General features: G+C 41.6%; 1 protein-coding gene across 5 annotated transcripts in view; it reads right to left on the bottom strand.

Moving 5' to 3' along the window:
- The window catches only part of PDLIM5 (PDZ and LIM domain 5), a 237195-nt gene that overhangs the window by 12184 nt on the left and 210468 nt on the right, over positions 1–14543 (bottom strand). The window lies entirely within an intron of this gene.

Below are 14543 nucleotides of genomic sequence, written 5' to 3'. Positions count from 1 at the left end.
TGGCAGGAGAGGTCTGCACGCCATGTGGGACCCTCGCTGGTGGCCGGTATGAACCGGTGCTGCAGAGGCTGCGGGCAGCTTCGCAGCCCAGCACTCAACCACTGCGCCACTGGGGAGGCCCTAGACATGATTTTTAATGCACATTTTTATCAAGGTAAAAAATGTTTACAAAGGGATTTTTTCCCCATTAAATATTATATAATCATAATCTAATGAGTTAGCTTCTTTGACAGATGTAGGGTAAGTGAAAAAGTATCAGGCTTTCCCACCTTCCCGCCATTAGGATTAATGATGGATCCCTGTGGTCCTATATGCATGCCTCATGGCAGACACCTGGAGTAGAGTGTGGGCATGCATAGGTGGGCGCACCTGGGCTGAGAGACTGGGCTTATAAGGGTGGCGTCACGGGGTCACCAGCAGAGCAGAAGGGAGAGAAAGAGCAAGAGAAGGGAGAAGCAGAACAAGAGCAGCACCAGCAGAGAAGAACAAGAATTCCAGAGAGCCCAGAAAGAGTGAAGACTTGCCGGGGGCAGGGAGGCCTGCTAGCCTCCTGGCCCCTCAATCTCCCTGCCTGCCATGTGCCTGGTAAAAGCTCAATAAAAGCCTGAAAAAGCCATCAAGGGCTCTAGGACTCCCCTTTACCCATCTGCTCGGATCATAGAAAACCTGCACTGTGCCTTCCTGGCACTACAACAGAGATTCATTATGAAGCATTACCTAGTCATGAAAGCTGCAAAGGTCAACCATTCTAGCCTCTGCAATATACTTTTCAGTAGCTATTCATACTAACTTTTATTCAGAGTGGCTTTACCTTCAAGGCACTTTTACCCTTATCTAATTTGTCCAAGAACAGTTCTGTGAGATTGACCAGGGCAAACTTGGCTTCAGATGAAGACGCTTAGAACGCTCAAAAGACATGACAACTGTCATAAAATCAATGCTTGAGTGATGGCTAGAAGCTGAATTTTCTGATTTCTAGTAATCTGCTCTAGTCAGTTGACATTCTTCCTTTGATCGCATTACCATGTTTAGTAAGCACCGGATACCGGATTTCCGAACAGATGATGAAGAGAAAAAGTTGTAGTAATGAGTAGCATAAAGTTGAAGCATTTTTTTATAGTCTATGACAATAATGTAAACTTTAGTATTCCATAACTATCTCCCACTGGGAAGTTTCCTGTAAATACACTGATGTTAACTCAGAACAATCAAGCACCTAATCTGTATGAGGAAAGCAGAAAGGTGATTAATGAATAATGGAACAGGTTTTCTGTGAGGTAAAATAAGAGGCTATTTGCTAGACTCACTGTTTATTAAGAATAAATTTAAGAATATGATGCCATTTTGGCATATAAAAAAATGATTCATGACTTACCAGGTAAATGAAAATCAAAGCCTCAATGCAATACCATCTCACACCTGTAAGAATGGCTCATATGGAAAATACCAGAAATGACAAGTGTTCTTGAGAATGTGGGAAAAAAGGAACCCTCCTACACTGTCAGTGGGAATGCATACTGGTCCAGCCCTATGGAAAACAGTATGAAGGTTTCTCAAACCATTAAAAACAGATTTACCATACAATTCAGCAATTTCTTTCAAAAGTATCAACTGGAAGAATGGAGAAACACTAATTTTAAGTATGCACTCCTATGCTTACTGCACCCCTAGTTATAATAGCCAAGTTATGAAAACAACCTTAATGTCCAAGGACAGATGAGTGAACTAAGAGTGGGGGCTATACACAATGAAATACTATATTCAGAATACTATACTACAGGGCCTCCCCGGTGGCGCAGCGGTTGAGTGCTGGGTTGCAAAGCTGCCCACAGTCTCTGCAGCATCAGTTCGATGCCCGGCTGCTCCCTGGCCCCCGGAGCAGGATTGAGGGTCCCACATGGCACGCAGACCTCTCCTGCCGCCCACTGTTCCCCTCAGCAGTGTACTTCGGTCCTTCTGCCTGCTCTGCTCCCTGCTCTGGCTCTGCTGAATTCTCTCACCCTCCCGCACTTCTGACTATACCCAGTGCTTGTATAAATAAATAAAAATAAATCTTTAAAAAAAAAAAGAATACTATACTACATATACTATAGATAGTATATATACTATATATATAACTGACTATATATAACTAAATATATATATATAAATAAAAAGATGAACTCTTGCCATTTGCAGCAACATGAATTGGAAATGCAGAGCATTATGCCAAGTGAAATAAGCCAGAAAGAGAAAAGAAAAATACCAGAAACCAAACAAAGAATCATATAAAACCAAGCCAAAAAAACAAACCCTAGAAATCTGACTGTGAAAGTGAGACTAGCAGGCGGGAGGGGGAAGGTGAGAGCAAAGTAGGAGGGGGCCCAATGGACTATGGTGGAGAACTGTGGATGTCGTGGTGGTAGGTGTGGTGTGGTAGATACATCTGAAGAGATGTGAACCTAAACCTATGTTATCTCAATGAAAAAATATGACATGAACCAGGTCTGTAAATCAGAGATGCTGGATGGCCAGTGCTCAGTATGCCATCAGTCTGCACTGACACTGCAATAGAAATTAGCTTAATGAAATCCACCCTTGCTCTTCTTGCCATTCAGAAGTTTCAAAATCACAAACGGTCATTTTCACATGGTCTTCTTGGAGAAATTCCTTTCATGTTTTCTAATCAGCACATTTTGCTTTTTCTGATCACTTTATTTTTATCTTACTGTATATGAAATTACAAAATTAACTTCCTTCTTTGGTAACCACTAGGGAGCCTAAAGCCAAATGTAGTCTATCCATAGGAAAGTAAACTGTAAGTTATATTGTTTTGTCTAGTCTAAATGATCCCATCCATGATTTTCATTCTTCTTTTTTTAATTTTCTTTGGTAATTTGTAAGATTTTCTTACATTGCATTTATTCTTATGCCTTTTTGAAAGTTCTTTGGAATGTCCACTACAAATAACTATTGCCCACTGAAAGTACTTTAAGATATTTCCTTAGCTTCTTTATCAAATTAGACTAGTAAAACAACTTAATGACAATAAAGAAACTCCTTCTGCACCTTTAAAAACTGAGTTGAAATGACCCTTGCTCCTGCCAGATCTCCTTTCTTAAACAAACACACTCAGTTGCAGACACTGGTCTAACCTGATACTCCTTGTGTAGGGGCTGGAAGGGGCACAGTGCAGGTTTTCTGATCCCATGCAGACCGGGTAAAGGAGGAGTCAGAGTCCTCAGTAGTTTTGCAGGTTTTTTATTTGGGGTTCACCAGGCATATGGCAGGCAGGGGTGCTGGCTGGGGGGCTGGGAGGCTGGCAGGCCCCAGCCCCAGCAAGTCTTCACTCTATCTGGGCTCTCTGGCGTTCTCTGCTTCTGCTTCGGCTTCTCCTTCAGGTTCTGCTGCTGCTGGCTGGGGCTGCTGGCGTCCCCCCGTGACGCCACCCTTAAAAGCACAGTCTTAGCTCAGCTGAATCCCATCTACCTATGCCCACACCCTATTCCAGGTGCCCGCCATCAGGCATGCATTCAGGACAAGGATCCATCATCTATCCTGATGGCGGAAGGGCAGAAAAGCCTGACATTTTCTTTACCCTACAGTCCACCCCCTCAGGGTTTTCTGCCATACAGTCTATACATATATACACAATTTTCTAAGCAAACAAACAATGCAGCCATGGCCCACAAAAGCAAATACATCAAATAACAAAATACAACATAACAAAATACAACAGAACAAATAAGTCCAGGCAGGGCACCAACCAAGTGCAAAAGACAATTATTGGTACCAAGCAGATGAGCCACCAAATCTGCTGCCGAAGGCACTGCTCATACGAGGGAGGGGAAATCACACACGGCATCTGCTATAACACACCAGGAGCCGTCAGGCTTCCTGGCCTTCTCTGGCTGTAGTCTCGGCTACAAGGCACACACAGCATCCACCCCCAGGATGCACTAGCTCTGGGATTGGCAATTTTATTCTGTTGGGGGTAATCGCCAACCCTCAGGGTTTCTGTCTGCAGTCGCTCCAACACTCGGCCTTCATGGCCACCCATGCGACTCACAGACCCCTGCTCTCAAGCCAACACTGCACAAGCAATGGTTGGGGATCCAAACTTTGCATTTGGCTTGGGCTCCACCCAAGCCACATTCCCCACCCGTCCCCCAAGGACGGGCTCCTCAGCTCCTCACCCTCACTCAAGAATGAGCAGGGCATCACCATAGGTGATTTTACGAGACTCACAGGGCTTCAGCATACCCAGGCTGCTTAACAGCCGCTTTAGGGCTTCTCAACTTAGCATCAGTACCAGCTTTTGCCACCTTAGTTGGCTTTTCTCCTCCACCTGGCTGCTGGGCATGCACAGTCTGCTTTTGGCCATCTAGGCCCACTGGCCACCCCCAGATTCTCAAAAAAAAAAATAACCTGCCAAGGTCCTCTGCCTTCTGGCGGTATTGTCAATCCAAGTTTATCAGTCCACGTCCATCAGTTGAAGTCCATTGGCCTCGCCTTGCGTCAGCAACGGCCTGCTGCCTCAGGGGTCATTGGCTGGTCCTTTCCGGTGTCGTTGGCTAGTCCTTCCCGGTGTCGTTGGCTGGTCCTTTCCGGTGTCGTTGGCTGGTCCTCTCGGGCGTCTCCTTCACGCCAGGTCTCATCCTGTAGCTCGTGGATGTCCACCTTCTGTGCCATGGCGCCTCCAGTGTCGTCACAGGCAGTCTTTTACTCCTTAGTCTCCAGGCCTTTGGAGGGCTCCAATACCCGTCTGCATGGATCCTGCCGACTACGCCAATTGTAGGGGCTGGAAGGGGCACAGTGCAGGTTTTCTGATCCCATGCAGACCGGGTAAAGGAGGAGTCAGAGTCCTCAGTAGTTTTGCAGGTTTTTTATTTGGGGTTCACCAGGCATATGGCAGGCAGGGGTGCTGGCTGGGGGGCTGGGAGGCTGGCAGGCCTCCCAGCCCCCAGCAAGTCTTCACTCTATCTGGGCTCTCTGGCGTTCTCTGCTTCTGCTTCGGCTTCTCCTTCAGGTTCTGCTGCTGCTGGCTGGGGCTGCTGGCGTCCCCCCGTGACGCCACCCTTAAAAGCACAGTCTTAGCTCAGCTGAATCCCATCTACCTATGCCCACACCCTATTCCAGGTGCCCGCCATCAGGCATGCATTCAGGACAAGGATCCATCATCTATCCTGATGGCGGAAGGGCAGAAAAGCCTGACATTTTCTTTACCCTACACCTTGGCTACACTGAAACAGCATCTTCTCCACCACCCCCTAGTCCCCAGCCAACCCACCATACCTTCAAAGTTATGTATAAGATTAAACAATAAATTCTCTCACATATAACAGCACTCTCTTCTGTGTCAGCAGAGACTAATTTAACAAATTCATTAACACAGGATTAACACTGAAAAAGTTCTTGTTTCAGGTAGGATTGAGTTTCTGTAGGGTAAAGAAAATATCAGGCTTTTCTGCCCTTCCGCCATCAGGATAGATGATGGATCCTTGTCCTGAATGCATGCCTGATGGCGGGCGCCTGGAACAGGGTGTGGGCATGGGTGGATGGGATTCAGCTGAGCTAAGACTGTGCTTTTAAGGGCGGCGTCACGGGGACGCCAGGAGCAGCAGCAGAAGCCGAAGCCGAGAAGCAGCAGAACGAACGCCAGAGAGCCCAGATAGAGTAAAGACTTGCTGGGGGCTGGGAGGCCTGCCAGCCTCCCAGCCCCCCAGCCAGCACCCCTGCCTGCCATATGCCTGGTGAACCCCAATAAAAAACCTGCAAAACCACTGAGGACTCTGACTCCTCCTTTACCAGGTCTGCATGGGATCAGAAAACCTGCACCGTGTCCAGTTCTGCCTCTACAGTTTCCATTTGTGAAATGGAACAACAGGCCTGGATAACTGCAAAGTGGAATTAAGTATTCAGCTACCTCCTGCAGGACTTCCTATCTGTTCAGACCTTACTAAATATTTGTTGACTGACAAAGGAAGGACAAGGAAAGTAAAACCACTGATTGGCTGAGAGAGAAGAGCTATGCCATGAAACTTTTTACCCTGTTTATCTTCTGTGAGACTTACACCAAACAAAACAAAACAAAACAAAACAAAACAAAGCAAAGCAAAGCAAAGCAAAACAAAACAAAACAGAAAGGAAAGGTGGTGAAGAATGCCAAGGGAGAATTCAGAGGAAAAAAGCTTACAAATGGCCAGAATTACAAATTTCAACAGGCACAATCTAAATGGGCTTTAGCTTCAAAATTCAATGCTTATTTCTTTCTCCCCTTTGCTATTTAAATCTCACAATAACCCTCAGCAACAGAAATTAACTTTATAGATCAAGAAAATGTCAAAGAAGTTAACCAGTTTTCCTGAAATCAGATGGATGATGAATTATAAAACTGGAATTATCCTACATTTTAGCCTTTGTCTTTGGGCACAGGTGTCTTCATTCACACATGCGCACACCCCAGCCCCTTGGCTTCTCAGCCCAAGTGTCTGGCATCAAAGGCACTCATGGACCACGCCTCTCTGCCCCAGGTGTCCATACACATGCACAATGCAACCTGGGAGGAATGCAAGGTGTAGGTAGAAGCTAGTAATGGGAAAAGCCTGATTTAACTTCATTTCCCTATGAAGGTGAAAGTTATAAAAATACCTAGGGGAAAAGAATACAAGCAAAGTAAACAGCAGGAAGAAAGGGCCTGAAGAAGTGGCCTGGAGTGGTTAAGAAACATTAGGAAGGCCAACGTGTCTGGAGTAGAGGAAGCCAGGAAGAAATTAGGAAGCAATAAGGAAATTGAGATAATGATGTGGGGATGACTGTGTAGGGCCTTTAGGCCACTGTAAGGATTCTGGCTCCCACCCAACGTGGGACCATTATCGTATTTCAAGCAGGAGTGACATGGTCTGTTTTATATTTAGGGTTACTCTAGCTACTATGTTGATAATGACCAGACATGGAGCAAGAGCAAAAATCACTTGTTTTATCCCAGGGAGAAATGACAGTGGCTTGGATCAAGGCAGTAGTAGTAGTAATAGAAACAGTGAAAGTGTTCAGATACTGGATATATTAAGATATTAGAGACAAAATAATGTGCCAAAGATCACATGGATAATTCCCTCCCTGTCATTATGGGTGCGACAGGTGAATATGATGTGCTATCAATCCTGTGGCTAGATTACTTTAAGTGGCAAAAAGGGTTCTGCAGATGTAATTGTGTTCCCTAATCAGCTGACAGTCAAGAGAGATCAGTCAAGATTAGTCTGGAGAGATGGGAGTGATCTAATTAGGCAAGCCCTTAACAGATGAAAAGCAACAGTAAATGTTCTTCTGCTGGCCTTGAGGAAGAGAGCAGCCAGACTGTGAACTGTGTAAGGTGGAGATTCTATGGGATCTGGGGGCTAGAGTCCTATAGCTAAAGGAACTGAGTTTGACCAGCAATCTACATGAGCAGATGAGAACTGCAGCTTAGATGACACCTTGATCTCAGCCTGGTGAGATTCTGAGCATGAGTTGGCTAACCTAAACTCACGGCAACTGTCAGAGAATATATTTGTGTTGTTTTTTTAAGACATTTGAATCTCCCTTTTTACTTTTGGTAGTTCAGCTAAAGGTTTGTCAATTTTATAGACCTTTTCAAAGAAACTACTTTTGGCTTCACTGATTTTTCTATTTAAAAACAATCTCTATTTCATTAATTCCCACTGTAATCTTTATTTCCTTCTACTTTCTTAGGTTTAGTTCGCTTTTTTCTAGTGTCACAAGGTGGAAAGTTATGTTATCGATTTGCAAATTATCCCCTATAGGGTAAATGAGCATGGGAATGTGGGATCAGGGGACTCATTCCTAATGGTGGACACCTGCAGTATGGCATGGACATGCGTAAGTGGGCACACCTGAGCTAAGAGACTGAGCATATGAGGGCAGCATCACAGAGGGTGGAGAGCAGTGGAGAGACCATAGAGAATGCCAGAGAGCCTGTAGAGAGTAAAGTTTTGGGAAGCTGGGAGGCCTGCCAGCATCCTGCCTCCTAGCCACCCTTCCTGCCTTGCACCTGGTTGCCTCACTACAAATGCTATAAAAAGATCATTAAAAGCCTAAAAAAGTCACTGAGGGCTCCGGGACTCTCCTTTACCTGTCTGCCTGGATACATAGAGAACCTGTACCTTCCTGCCACCCCGCCTTTTTAAATAGACATGTGCAGTTATAAATTTCCCTCTAAGCACTGCTTTTGCAGCATTTAATAAGTTCTGGTATGTTATATTTTCATTTTCATTCATTTCAACATATTTTCTAATTTTCCTTGAGATGTAATCTGATCCATTAGTTAATTAGGAGTACATTAATTTCCACGTACTTATAAATTTCCCAAATTTTCTTCTATTAATTTATAATTTTATTCTATTCTCATAAGAAAACATACTATCATACTATGTATGATTCAATTCTTTAAATTTACTGAAAGGGTCTCCCTGGTGGTGCAAGGGGTTAAGATGCAACCTATGAAACTATCTGCAGCCACTGCAACAAGAGTTTGATCCCCAGCCAGGGAGCTACCCACATGATGCAGCAGACCTTTCCTGTTTCACTCACTGCTCCCCGCAGCAGTGTATTTCAGTCAGTCTGCCTGTTCTGTTTCCCACTCTGGTGAATCCTCTTACCCCACTCCCCCATCTCTGGCCTGTACCCCAGTTCTTGTATGCATAAATAAATCGTTTTTTTCAAAGATTTATTGTTATTTATTTATACAAGCACTGGGTACAGTAGAAGCACAGGAGGGTGAGAGAATTCACCAGAGCCAGAGCGGGGAGCAGAGCAGGCAGAAGGACCGAAGTACACTGCTGAGGGGAGCAGCGGGCGGCAGGAGAGGTCTGCGCGCCATGTGGGACCCTCCTCCGGTGGCCAGGGAGCAGCTGGGAATCGAACCGGCGCTGCAGAGGCTGCGGGCAGCTTTGCAACCCAGCGCTCAACCGCTGCGCCACTGGGGAGGCCCAAATAAATCTTAAAAAAAAATAAATTTACTGAAAAAAGTTGTGTGGCTTAACATATAGTCTATTCTGGAGAATGTTTCATGTGTGCTTGAGAATATATGTATTCTACTGTTGTTAGATAAATGTCCTATAAAATGTCTTGTAAATCTATTGAGCATATATAGTGCTGTTCCAGGCTTCTAATTCTTAATTATTTTCTTTCCAGTCCTTATATTGAAAGTGAGGTATAGAAATTTACAAAGTGATTACTGAATCACTTATATTATTCCCTTCCACTTTGCCGGTTTTCACTTCATATATTTTTAAATTATCATCTCTCCTTGATAGACTGAATTTTTTTTATCATAAAATGTCCTTCTTAATCTCTATTAGTAATTTCTTTCTATCTTAAAGTCTATTTTATCTGACAGTAGTATATCACTCCAGCTCTCTTTTGGTTACTGTTACATGCTCTCTTTTTCTATACTTTTACTTTCAATCTATTTGTATCTTTTAATCTAAAGTGTGTCTGTTGGGCTTCCCTGGTGGCGCAAGGGGCTAAGCACCACACTATGAAGCAATTTGTAGCCTTTGCAGCACCAGTTTGATCCCCAGCCAGCCAGGGAGCAATCCACATGGCGCAGCAGACTTTTCCTGTCTCACCCTCTGCTCCCTGTAGCAGTGTAATTCAGTAGATCTGCCTCTTCTGTTCCCCACTCTGTCTCTGGTGAATTCTCTCATCCCCCACACCTCTAGCCTGTACCCCAGCTCTTGTATGCATAAATAAATAAATCTTACAAAAAACAAACAAAATTTAAAAAAATAAAGCGTGTCTGTTTTATGCAGTATATAGTCAGATCATAATTTTATCTACTTTGCCATTCTGTCTTTTAATTGGAAGTCCTTAATCTAGTTACATATAATGTAAATAGGTAGGATTTGTAAACGCCATTTTGTTATTTGTACTCTCTCTACCACAAGTCTTTTTTGTTCTTTCCTACAGGAGAGTGAAAGAGGATTCAAGCTAATTAGCAGATAGTAAGAACAAGAATGGATGTACTAAAGTTTTAAGGAGAAAGAAGACACAAAATTGCTTTCTGGGAGAGTGAGAAAGTAAATATACTGGATAAATGTGGCAGATTTTTATTGCTATTAAGAACACACCTGAGATTAGTCATTAATGTAAAGTGACACTGGTAAGTGCGATAGCAAGTTTCCACCATCTTTCATGTGCAGGCCCAGAGTAGAATAAGAGTTTATTTTATCTAGAAGAGTAGTTTTATAAATTAGAACAAGTGAGAGATGGACAAAGGAATTGCATGTATATACTGAAGGAGTGATTTATAATGATTACAGTGACTAATCAGTTACAGTGACTGATTATGCAATTCAGACTAGGCAGTGAAATTTGAGGCTGCAGGGAGGTAGTCAAAAAGGACTGCTGGAGTTGAGATATATAGAGAGCAGAAATACAGATGGTATTCTTGAAGCACAGTGGGATGCTTAGAAATGATATTATGAGAGAAAGTGTACTTAATGGTACAGACAACAGCTAGGATATGACAGAAAACTGGTGGCTGAAGTGGTTAGAAGGTCATTAAAGTACAAGATATCAAGGAATTGAGAGACCTGGCTAGTAGAAGGGTAAGATAGACAGACAAACAGATAATGAAATAACAAGGATGGATTTCATTATTAATAATATTTTTCTGAGGCAGGATTAATTTTTCAACTTTATAATGTGTCAATATGGGACTCAAAAGCTGTATCATGAGTTTTCCTAACTACCCTGAGTTAGGACTTTTTTTTAATTTAAATTTTATTTTTTTTATTTCCCATATAATTACAACCCCCTTATTTTGACCCCAAGCCCTCCTTTCCCCGCCCCTCACCCCCCATAGAGTGTCTCTGGTTCATAGTTATTTGTTGTTTTTGATATTTTCTTTCTTATAGTTATTCTTTTTCCTGGTCCCTTATTTAAGTTTTCTAGATTCCTGCTGTGAGTGACACCATCCGGTATTTTTCTTTTTCTTTCTGGCTTACTTCACTGACCATGATCCCTTCCAGCTCCATCCATGTTGCTGCAAATTGCTGAGTAATATTCCATGGTGTATATGTACCACATCTTCTTGATCCAGTCATCTATTTTTGAGCATTTGGGTTGTTTCCAAAGCTTAGCTATTGTAAATAGTGCTGCTGTAAACATAGGGGTGCAGGTGCTCTTTGGAATTGATGTTTCTGTGTCCTTTGGGTAAATACCTAGGAGTGGAATTGCTGGATCATATGGAAGCTCTATGTTAGTAGGTCAAGAAATCTCCACATAGCTCTCCATAGTGGTTGGACCAGTTTGCACTCCCACCAACAGTGCAGGAGAGTTCCTTTTTCTCCACAACCTCGCCAACATTTGTTGTTGCTAGATTTTTTTAAAATGTGCCATTCCCACTGGTGTAAGATGGTATCTCATTGTAGTTTTGATTTGCATTTCCCTGATTACAAGTGATGTTGAACATATTTTCATATGCCTGTTGGCCATTTGCATTTCCTCTTGAGAGAAGTTTCTTTTTAGCTTTTCTGCCCATTTTTTGACTGGATTATTTTCTTTGTTTTTGTTGAGTCTCATCAGCTCTTTGTAGATTTTTCTGATCAGTCCTTTATCATTAGTGTGCTGTGCAAAAATGTTCTCACAATCTGTGGGGTTTCTCTTTGTTTTTGTTATTGTCTCTTTTGCTGTGCAGAAGCTCTTTAAGTAGATTTAGTCCCAGCTGTTATCTTTGCCCTCATTGTCACTGCTTGGGGTGATGTGTCTGTAAAGATGTCTTTGATATGCTATCACGTAGTGTTTTGCCTATATTTCCTTCTATGTATTTTATGGTTTCAGGTCTTATGTCTAGTTCTTTAATCCATTTTGAGTTGGTTTTTGTGCATGGTGTTAGGTAGTAGTAAAGCTTCATTCATTTGCAGGTAGTGACCCAGTTTTCCCAGCACCATTTATTGAACAAACTTTCTTTGCTCCAATGCATAGTCTTTGCTCCTTTGCCAAAGATGAGTTGACCATAAATCTGTGGGTTTATTTCTGGATTTTCTATTCGATTCCATTGGTCTGTGTGTCTGTTCTTGTTCCAATACCATGCAGTTTTGATGATTATGGCTTTGTAGCATAGTCTGAAGTCTGGGAGTGTGATGCCTCCATTCCCTTCTCTTTTTTTTTTCAGGAGAGCTTTGGCTATTCGGGGTTTTTTGTGATTCCATATGAATTTCATCAATAATTGATGTATTTCTTTGAAGAATGACATTGAAATTTTTATTGCAATAGCATCAAATCTGTATATTGCTTTTGGTAGAATGGCCATTTTGATGATATTAATTCTTCCAATCCATGAGCAGGGGATGTCTTTCCATTTCTTTGTGTCTTCTTCTACTTAACAGTGTTTTATAGTTTTCTTTGTATAGGTCCTTTACCTCTTTTGTTAGATTTATTCCCAAGTATTTGATTTTTTTTTGTTTCGATAACAAAAGGGATTTTTTTTTATTTCTTCTTAAGATTTATTGTTTGTGTATAGGAAGGCTATTGACTTTTGCATGCTGATTTTGTATCCTGCCACTTTACTGAACTGATTGATTAGCTGAATTAGTTTTTCTGTGGGGTTTTTGGGGTTCTCTATGTATATTATCATATCATCTGCAAATAGTGATAGTTTGACTTCTTCTTTTCCTATTTGGATTCCTTGGATGTCTTTCTCTTGTCTTATTGCTCTGGCTAGGACTTCCAGTATTATATTGAAAAGCAGTGGTGAGAGTGGACATCCTTGTCTTGTTCCAGATCTTAATGGAAATGCTTTCAGCTTTTTGCCATTGAGAATGATACTGGCTGTTGGCTTGTCATATATGGCCTTTATGATGTTGAGGTATGTTCCTTGTATCCCAAGAATTTCAAGGGCTTTATCATGAATGGGTGTTGCACTTTGTCGAAAGCTTTCTCAGCATCTATTGATATTATCATATGGTTTTTATATTTCTTTTTGTTGATGTGTTGGATAACATTGATTGATTTTTGGATGTTGAACCATCTTGTGTCCCTGGAATGAATCCAACTTGGTTGTGGTGAATTATCTTATGGATACATTGTTGGATTCTGATAGCTAAAATTTTATTGAGGATTTTTGCATCAATGTTCATTAGCGAGAGCGGCCTGTAGTTTTCTTTTTTTGTGTTGTCCTTGTTCGGTTTTGGTATTAGTGTAATGTTGGCTTCATAGAAAGTGTTTGGTATTATCTCTTCCTTCTCAATTTTTTAGAAGAGTTTGTCAAGGATAGGCACTAATTCGTTTCTGAATGTTTGGTAGAATTCATTTGTAAATCCATCAGGTCCTGGACTTTTGTTTTTGGGGAGGTTTTTGATTACCATTTCAATTTCGCTGCTTGTAATTGGTCTGTTTAGGTATTCTATTCTTCTTTCTCTAGCTTTGGGTGATTGTAGAGTTGTAGGAATTTGTCCATCTCCTCTAAATTGTTGAACTTGTTTCCATATAACTGTTCATGGTAGTTTCTGATTATTCTTTTGATTGCTGCTGTGTCCACTGTGATTTCTCCTCTTTCATTTATGATCCTGTTTATTTGTGCTTTCTCCCTTTTTTCCTTTGTGAGCCTGGCTAGGGGTTTTGTTTATTTTATTTATTTTTTCGAAGAACCAGCTCTTGGTTTCATTGATCTTTTGGATTGTTTTTTTAGTTTCAATTTCATTTATTTCTGCTTTGGTTTTTATTATTTCTTTTCTTCTACTGGTTTTGGTTTGTTTTTGTTGTTCTTTTTCTAGATCTTTGAGCTTCGAGATTAGGATGTTTCTTTGAGTTCTTTCTTGTTTCTTGATGTGAACCTCTATTGCTTTATATTTTCCTTTTATTACTGCTTTTGCTACATCCCATACATTTAGGAAATTGGTGTCCTCCTTGTCTTTCAATTCAAAGAATTTTTTAACTTCTTCTTTGATCTCCTCATTAGTCCAGTGGTCTTCCAGAAGTGTGGTTTTCAATCTCCATGAGGTAGGAGATTTCCTTGCCTTCTTTTTATGGTTTATTTCTAGTTTGATGCCTTCATGGTCAGAAAAGATGGTTGATATGATTTCAATCTTGGTGTAGCCGTTGATGTGATCAATCCTGGAGAATGATCCGTGTGCGCTTGAGAGAAATGTGCACTCAGATTTTTTTGGGTTTAGTGTTGTATAGATGTCTGTTAAGCCCAAGCACTCTAGATTCTTATTTAGAGCTTTAGTGTCTTTACTTATTTTTTGTCTCGTTGATCTATGCATTGTTGATACTGGTGTGTTGAAGTTGCCCACTACATATGTGTTTTCTCTGATGTCTGTTTTCAAAGATGATAATAGTTGTCTGATATATTTTGCTGCTCCTTCGTTTGGTGAATGTATGTTAATGAGTGTTATTTCTTCTTGAAGTATTGTCCTCTTGATCATAATGTAGTGACCGTTGGGGTCTCTTTTTACCTTTTTGAGTGTGAAATCTGTTTTATCTGATGTAAGTATAGCTGTTCCTGCTTTCTTTTTTGGTCCATTTGCTTGTAGGATTGTTTTCCATCCTTTAACTTT

The sequence above is a fragment of the Talpa occidentalis genome, unplaced genomic scaffold (assembly GCF_014898055.3).
Source record: "Talpa occidentalis isolate TD23 unplaced genomic scaffold, MPIMG_talOcc4v2.1 talOcc4.6, whole genome shotgun sequence".
In the NCBI taxonomy this organism is placed as follows: domain Eukaryota; kingdom Metazoa; phylum Chordata; class Mammalia; order Eulipotyphla; family Talpidae; genus Talpa; species Talpa occidentalis.
Note: the sequence above shows the minus strand (reverse complement) of the source record. Positions and strands in the feature narration are given on the sequence as shown.